We start from the raw sequence: 9,390 nt of genomic DNA, 5'->3' as shown, positions 1-9,390 counted from the left end.
TTTTTTTTTTTTTTTTTTTTAAGTCTCACGGGCCCACCCCCCGCGGCCGGGGCCGCTCCTGAGGGCAGCGCGGTGCCGCCCGCGCTGGGCGATGGCGTTCAGCTCCGGGTGAGCTCGGGTGTGCGTTTGGGAGGCACTCGGGAACGGGCTCTCGCCTTTTCGCCGGCTCCTGGGGAAAAGAGCTTTTATTTACAGTTCCTCCGCAGTGCTCGAGGCACTGCAGCAGAACGCCGCTCGGGGAGAGCAGCGGGGACGTCTTTCAGGAAATGTCACCGCTCCAACTTTGCTCCGCGGCTGGGAGCAGGAAGTGCGCGGCTCAGCCCCGATGTGGGATTGCAGCTGGAAGGGCGCAGGTAGAGCCTGTCAGCAGGCAGTGTGACAAGCGAGTTAGCGCGGTGTGCCTTCTGACCCCCATCGCTGGGTACCGAAATGCTCTGTTGGTGCTGAAGGAGGATTTCTCTGAGCTGTGTGCACTGGAAACCAGCATCTAAGTTCATTGAGCTGCAAGCATGATCAGCAGGCATACGGGTGGGTGTCAGCGGGTGAGAGAAAACTGAGGTGGCAGTGGCAACCCAGCTCACGACAGGGGCTTGGAACTGGATGACCCGTAAGGTCCCTTCCAACTCATTCCATGCTATGGTTCTATGACTGTCAGTGTACTCAGCTTCCATTGCAACTTGGGCTGTGCTTTACATTCATAAAATTCTTGTTGGAAGCCTATGCCAGTGGTAGGCTGGGTCAAAACAAATGTGTTTGCTTCCCGTTGCTGACTCGTGTGTGAGTGAGGCAAATGTCATAACTTCCGTGCAGTGATTGGCATTCTGTAAAAGTCTATGGTATTGGCTTGCTGTTTTCTTTTTCTTTCTTTTTTTTTTTTTTTTAACAGCTTGGTGAGTGTCTCTCTGCCAGAGCTGTTGCCTTCATACTTGCTGAAGTATAGCAGTTGCTTGTGGTTATTTGAAAGTGTTATAAGGTTCCGACTTTTATTATGTTTTTGAAATCTACTTCAAAGCGTTTTCATACTGACAGCTGAGTTTTAATAAAAACAAATTACCTTGCTGCAGTGGTAGTAATGTTGCAGATTAGAGCTTGCTGAGTCTGAATCCTGAAATAATAAATATTTTGCTTTTCTGAAGAGCTTTTAGATGCTGTTATGGGCAGTCTGTCATAAAGTAGTCAAGAGTATATATATTTAAATGGACACTTTGATAGTGCCATTAGTCTTCCAGTTTCTTATGCCATCTATTTGATTTGTGGGCTGCAAGGATGGGAAATAAACCATTTACTGGAATAATCAGCGCATAATATCAGAATGATGTGAACATATGGCTGTAGAACTGGACCAAATGTGGTTGGTTGTCTTTTTTTTTTTTTTAAACTTGAGCTTTCCTATTCTGAAAAGTGAAAAGCTGTGCCGGGATTCCTTGAGTTCAAATACAGAGGAACTCTTTTCTCCTTGATCCTGTTTTGTTTTGTTTCCCCGTAATTAGCAAAAGTATATAATAATAGCGAGAGGACAGACTGTAGTACTACAGGAATTGAATTGTAACAAATGGGTATTGCTACAGCTTTGTCAAGAAATTGAAATGAAACGTTTGGAAGGTAGCAAACTGTTAATTTTCTGTGACTTGCATTTATCCCATTTGAAGTACTTTACTGAGGCCTTTTTTGGGCTGGTGATTGTTTTTAATGTTCTGTTCGTTAGCTTTTAAGAATGAAGTAATGTCTGAAGAACAGAAAATGGAATGATGATTTTTTTTCTTCTTTTCCTGTGTTTTGTTGTTAGTGGTGTTTTCTTCTTGTTTGTTTTTTGTTTTTTCAAGTGGGAACAGGGTTACTTATGAGAAGCTTTATCAGCTATGATTTCTTTTGCTACTGGGATATCTTTTTTCTTTGTTCTTTAGCGTCCTTTCTGTGCAAGTCCATGTTGCTTACTCTACTTTGTTTTTATGAGATAGAAAATCAGGTTTATTGTTGGTTCTGAGCAGTTGGGCTTCCAAGAAGTAATGAGATGTGAGCTGTGCTTTGGTTAATTTTGTGTGAAGCTGCATCTCTTCTTAAAAGATAATCCCTGGTGCGTATTTTATGTTAGACTAGAGAATACACAAGTGGATCTTAATATTACAGTGTGCATTAATATCCTTCTAATTGCTGCATATGTTACTGTTCTGTGAAGACAGATAACATGATAGATAAAGCACAAACCAAAGATGGCTATCTGCTTCAGTTAGGTTTAAATTGGATTATCTTCCAGGTGAATTAAGAAAAAGGGTTTTCTTCTTTCTTTTTTGTGGGGTTTGTGTTGGTTTTTTTTTTTTTCAAGTGAGTACACACTTATAATGTGTAGAGTCTAAAATCTTTTCCAGCAAGTCCACAGTGAATGTTGCTCATTCTTAATTTAAAAGCAAAGTAATTTCAAGTCAGTATGCATGGTTGTCTTCCTTAGGAAGGTCACTACTAATGGTCACTACCTTGGGTAAGCCTACAGGAAGACACATAGCTTTAAAAAGCTTAAATTAATTTTAGCAATTTTCAGTGATGCTGAGATAAAATATACTGCAATTAATTCAGAGCAGTATAAATATCAGCAGTACTGATACCATCCTTGTTTGCTGAATAAATCTGAACTGACTCGAGAGGATAATTTGCAAGTTTATCAGCCATTATTAATGGAGTTATTTATTGCAGTGATGCTTAAAGGCTATTTCATGTTTTTTTGGATCCTGTCACTGTTTTATTAGGATAATAAAATATGGCCTATTCTGTGGTTAAAAATAAGCTCATGGGCTTCACCATGTCAACAAAAAGTTACTTTTTGTAGACTGCTTTGATAATAAATATTTAAAAATATTTGATAGATGTTTCATTAAAGTCTGCAAGCATATGAGAAAATCTTGAGGAAATTTTCATGTCTATTAGTTCATGTCTCTTCAAAACTGATGTAGATGAGGTTGTTTTCCTTTGCATACATTAGAGAGGACTTACTAGAAAACAAAATGCTGCTCCACCAGATGAAGTTCTGTTAATCTAACCAATGAAGTTTGGGGGTGAAATGCAGGCCTTTTCACTGTATTGTGAAAACCATTCTAGTGTATTCGTTTGATTCTTCCTGTTCTTGTAGCTGAGCTGTGGAGCTGCCCACATCATGCTAAGGGTTGTGCATACACACAATAAAGATGGTGCCTTTTTAGAAGAGCGTGCTTGGTGTTAAATTCAAAGGTCGCCTTTATTCTGTCTTAAACATTCAGGGTTTTTTAGATCTTGTTTTCAAGGAAGCAGGTGAAAAGACTAAAAGAAAAAAAATGTTAATTATCAGGAAGAGGGATTTGAAGAAGTGAAGCAAACTGATTATTGCATAAATAAGGGAGTTGAGGGGAGTGCCTTGCTTCCCCAGTATTGTAACTTGCTTTTAGAACTTACCTTTCTTAAATATTATCTGAATTGAAAGCTTAGTGTTACCATGCCATAACTCCTAGCACAGAACAGCTCAGAATATCTCCCCTCAGGTGCCAGCCTGGGAATCTGGTTAACCTTGGGCTTGTCAGACCCCAGCAAAGTGCGATTCTTTTTTTTTTTTTTTAATTGGGAAATGTTATTTTTAGGTGATTTAAAACATCTTTAAAATATCTTTCTGCCACTCCTGTGAGCATCCTTTCCATCAGTTTTGGATACCATGTCTCACTGATTCTTAAATTATAAGACTTCTAAGTAAATGAATACTGTATATTTTTCTAGTCGTTTGGAAGTCTGCCATTAGAATCGATTAAACTCAGAAGCATGAAAGAATCTGCAGTATATTAAGGAATATATCCTCGGAGAGTACTCGGTGTTTTAAGTTTTGGAAAGTGATTTTTAATGAGGGGCAGTAATAAAATTTTATTGTGCAATGACAGACACTGTCCTTCAGAGGTAGATCTGTGTCAAAACCAATAATGCCATCAAGAGGACAAATTTCTGTGACAAATCGAAGGACAAGCAAGTGTATGAACTGGTTATTCAAGAAAGAGTTGTTTCGAATGCAAATTCTCACCCGCTTTACCTAAATTTTAAGTGGGTCTATTCTTTGCCTTAAATCTAGCTCAGAAGCATGTGTAACCTTGCTTGCGGTGGAGAGCACGCGTTCATCGCGGTGGTGCAGTAGGACACTGGAGAAGCCGCATTCCTTGCAGGGCTGAGGTTTCACAATGGGGATGAGCTGAACTAACCGTTTCCTGTGACCAGTGGAAGTGGCTGCTTCCTCCTTCCTTGCTCCTTGCTGCTCCTTCCCACCGATTGCTTTGAGCACGCTGTACTGCCTTCCGTAGTAGCTGAGCCCAGGTCACTAAAAATGGAGAAAATAAATGCACTCAAAGGATGCGGAAGGTATAGGTGCACGTATATATGAACATCCTGCTAGGCTAGTCCATTAAATCAGCTTATATGATGGCTCTCGTTGTCTCTGCTGGCTCAGGAAGGAGCAGGCTGTTTGGGTGAGAGGGATGGTGGAGGAGGGGGTGGGGAAGCGGCACCTCCCCATTTCAGCACTGCCTGATCATTCTCTTCAGTTCTGTGGGAAGCCGCACCCGAACATTGTATTTTAAATTTTATTCTCTGGCTGTTCACCAGTTCAGTAGAACAATGAAATAAACCTTAAGATGACTGCACTGCAGTAACGTTGTGACTTCTGAGATAACAGTTTCACCACTTCTTTTCTGGGAATCCCATAATGCTTCACGTATGTTGCCTGGAACAGGAGCAAGTAAGAGACTTAGGTTTTTTGGTGAAAAATGTGGTACTGGGAGAGTTCTCAAGAAGCAAATGCAAAAGAAATTGTAACCATAGCTAGTCAACCAATGTAACGTTTAGGTAGAGGTCACTGGTTTGCCGTCTTTTGTCTTTTTCTTTGCAGTATTGTATTCGTTCTGATTTCTGCCTGTTTTTTCCTCATTCTCTAAGACACATTGCGTAATTGAGACTAGGTCTTCACCAGTTGGAATTAAACACTGAGGGGACTGCCGTGCTCCTGCTCTCCCTGCTGCCCCTCTCCTGTGCTGGCTCCGTGCTTGTCTGATTCCATGCTGAGCCACTTTAGTTTGCTAACTCAGCAGGAAGTTGTTTGCTTATTTTGTTGAGGTACTTTTCTGACAGCTTAGCACACGGAAACTGCTTCAATGTGGGGTCAGAGAGGTGCTGGAGCTGTCATGGGGAAGGGCAGAAGTGTGGAGACTGCCGGAAGGGCGTCATCAGTTCTGTTGGTTTACATTGAGATTTTCAGCCTGGAAGAACTGTGGGGCGGGGAATGAACGTGATGAGATATGTCTAGAAGGCTTTGATGTGTGATGGGTGGCCCAGGTGGCAGAGAGGAGTAACTTCCCAGGCCTTTGAAGTCAAAGCAAGAAAACAGTGCAGTACTTGAGATCTCTGCTAGGTTAATGTAGGGGAATTTTACCGATCCCAATTCCTATGCGTTGTCCCCATGCACATAAATACAATGCATTAACTAGCATCTGAATTAATTCTATGTTCTACTTCTCTCTTAGAAGCCCATTTTTGACACTTTGAGACTGGCAAGCCTTTCTCTCCAAAAAAAAAAAAACAACAAAAAAAAAAAAAAAAAAAAAAAAAAACAAAAAAAACAAAACAAAAAAAAAACCGGTATATATCTGTCCAGACTTCTGAGGGTGAGTAGCTGGCAATTGTTGAGAGCTAGTGTTACATGAGGAAAGGGCTGCATTACTAATATGACAAAACAAGCAATGCTTGCACTGCTCTCTGATCTTTAAAGGAGAGAAACAGGGCAGCCTGAGACCAGCAGAGATTACCGTACCATCAAGTATAGTCTTATCTAAATATAAATATTTTTTTAATTTCTCAGGCTGGATTAAGTCTTAGTTTAGAGTAACAGATACATTCAAAGTATATCACCTCCATTTAAACTGAATGTTTAAGAAAACCCTTTTCTAATCCTTTCTCCAAGTACAAAGTATCTAATGTGGTTCAAGACAATTGCTGCACCTGTTGGTATTACTTTTTTTTTTACCTTTTCTGAAAGCTTTCCACTTGGTGGGGGTGGGGAGGGGAAGCTTCAGAAGGCATATATGGATAACTTGTACAATCTTAACAAATATATTGATCAAAACCTGACCTCAGTCTATCTCATTTAGCCAGAGATGGGTTTTCAGATGTCTCAGTTACTTCCTTTGGGAAGATGTGTAAGAAGATGGTATTTGTACGTTTCTGTGGTACAATGAATGTCTGCAAAATTCTTCTCAGACTGCTAGGGTTTTGTAGAGATAACATCTTAGCTAGGGCACGTGCTGTGTGATGACGTGGTGGTCAGCATCAAAACTACTATCTCTGTTAGACACTTAGCTTTATTAGAAACAGTCAAGCAGCATCCTTACCATTCAGGTTGCTGTTTGGATATGTTGGTAGAGAAAGAGGTTAGACTTTCCTGCTGTGTATCTAAAAACAACACATTTTTGGAAGTGTAACAATTTGGTATGATTCAACAGGCTAACAAGTGGGTTACTTACTGTTCAGACTCCAAACAGTTGGACTGTATGGGAGATTATTGAGATTTTTGAAACAGAGTCTTATAAAAATAAACTGTGAAACATCTCTGCATGCAGCTTCATCTCTGCATGAAGCTCTGAATGTCTCAGCATGCCTGATATTTCATCTTCTTACTTATTGCTTTGCTGTCCCAAGTTACCTAAATTTTGGAAAAAATTAGCTGCAAGTCTGAAGCATGGTTTTCTGTTAGCAGAAAAAGAGCTGTAATGGCTGACCTGCTTTACACTTAATTGTGTTGGCATCAATGCAATCACTTCGAAACCAGATTGTGTGCATTGCTGTTTACTAGCCTATGCCACTTAGAAATATTTCAGTCGTTTCTCTGGCTTGCTTCTTGGAGTACTGACGCTGTGCTGTATTTAATGTTTTTTTGTCACTTACCACCACATCACTAAGACCTGGTTTGGTGAGGAATATGCTATAAGAATCAATGCTTCACATGGTAGGAGTTGAAAGTCTGTTACTTGCAACTCCTCTCAATTCCTTGCTGTAGCACTTCTGTTACCTTTCTTTTTTGGATGATGGATAGCAGTAGTGTTTAATTCTGTCATGCTGACAGGAGGTAAAGTTGCGAACTAGGTTTAAATCAGTTTCATTTCTGAGCTATAAACTGCTTTTTTGGGCCCCTAAAGTATGATGGGTTCAACTTATAAATTAACCTAAATGTAAGTATTTATCAGCTAATGTGCTTTTCTCATTTTTAGCTAAAGATAAATGCTTTGGAATTCTGGTCCTGTTTCATGTTTACCAACCTTTAGACTTCTAATAGCCTTTTTTACATCTTTGTTGTTGTTTTTAAACTACAAATAAGTTAGAGAAAGCATTTTAGGGGATGTATAAGCTACGCTAACTCAGGTAACTCACTGGACACAAACATACTATATTGGAAACACTGTATCTTGGGCTTTTCTAACATTCCAGCTAACAAGTATTATCCCCATTTACTGCAGCCCCTTATCCACTGTTGTAGCTTACTGGGGAGGAATGTCTTCTTGAAGCTACCAAGAGCTATTTGGTTTGTTCTCTCAGAGCTCTGAAGAATTGATGGCAAGAAATGACAAGTAGTCTTGATCTGGAGTGTGCAGGTACCTGTCTGTACCCTTTCAGAAGTAGGGGAAAGCTTTTGATCAGCTTTTTCTAACTGTGTCTCAAACTATACCTAAATATTTTCAAGCGGTGAGGTCTCAGCAGCCTCTTTGCTTCCAGTGCTTGAGGATGAGAACATCCTGATTGTATCTGAATTGCTTTATAGTCCTTCTGTCTTCCTTTCCCCACCCTCGCTGGAAACCCAAGTCATTCTGTTTTGTTAAACACTGTAGTTTTCTTGTGAGAAAAGTGTCTTCAAATACAGGAGAGAACACCATAATGTTGAGACAGGGAGAGGCAAAGTGGAATCAATGTTACTACAACAAGAAAGCCTTAAATTGTTAGTGATACCATGAGTGCAGTGTTATGTTTTAATCCTTCTGAACTCTTGCTTTTCTTTATATTTGTCCATTACTTCAGTATATTCTTAGTTGCTCACATCTACCAATTGTAATCTATAGTTTTACGTTAAGTAGTCTTCCATTTTGCATTTGCTGTAAAATTTGTGTACGTTTTCTGGAATTTCACTTTTATTTTGTGTTCTATTTGCTACATCATCACATGTGGTGTTCAGAGGCCAGGAGTGTCTTTTTGTTAAAATGCTTTAGTAGGGTCATAGCCTGTGTTTTCTTTCCTATTGAGTAGGAATTGTGTGGGTGTATAGTTTTCTGAATATGAGCTTTGTTACACAGGGCAAGTCCTCTTGGATCTCTCATTGTACCTACATTTTTATGTAAGGTAATAATTTATGTTAATGGCAAACTTTGTCTTCATTTAGAACACTCAAAGCCTCTTCAAGTTTTTTGGCCAAAAAAAATCTCCTTGTTTAATTTAGGATTTTGAGGCTGATGATATGAGGCAACCAGGTATGGTTGTGGTGTCCTTATCATTCTCTCTCTCCTGGATTCATAATTACCTACCTAGAAGTGGCAGTTATGAATCAGTCAGCAAGGTAACTGTACTGGGTCAGACACTGAATTTGGAGACAATACGCTTATGAACTAGAGGAGAACAAGGAAGGAGCTACACTGTGCTTGTATTGCTCTTATTATTTATCTGATTTAGCAAATAACTACAGGTGTTTTCAGTTGTTTCAGAAGATGGGAATGACAGGATAGAAGAAGAGGAAAATCCAGTGATGCATGTTTTCTAGTTCACATTCTTCTTTAAAAAGGTCCCAGTTAATCACAGTGATGGCAGGCTTTAGATTTGGACCTTCCCATATACTTCTGGAATGTGTGTGTATTAAGCCCTTCTATTGCAAGTATGGTGTTTATAAGTTTTCGGGATTTTTCTGTTGCTGTTCAGAAGCATTCAGCGAGTAGCAATAGTTGGAAGAGGGGCACAGTGTGTTAATACGGGCTCAGCTTTGTCTCTCAAATATTTATTCGTATGATAGTTTATTTTTCTGGCAGATAAAGATACGATCTGTTTTTGGAGAACAACCAGATCAGATTTTTCCACCGTTTCAAAAGCAAAACAACCCTTCCCTTTTAACAAATATCCTCTAGATTCTCATTTAAAATGTCCTCAGTCCCAGTAGGTCAATGTTTTAAGTTGTTGTATTCTAGATGTCTGAAATGGTTCTACCAATTATATTCCCACTAAACCTATCTACATGGCACGTGTTTGCTGAGGAGGAAGGAAGACTGCCTGCAATCAGAATGCTCGCATTTCTGACAAAATGTGTTAAGGAAGGATGGTGCTGTTTCTGAATGTTGAAGCAGGCTAAATATGGAATCCTACTTG

This window comes from Numida meleagris, chromosome 6 (genome assembly GCF_002078875.1).
Source record: "Numida meleagris isolate 19003 breed g44 Domestic line chromosome 6, NumMel1.0, whole genome shotgun sequence".
Classification (NCBI taxonomy): domain Eukaryota; kingdom Metazoa; phylum Chordata; class Aves; order Galliformes; family Numididae; genus Numida; species Numida meleagris.
This window is presented reverse-complemented; position numbering follows the sequence as displayed.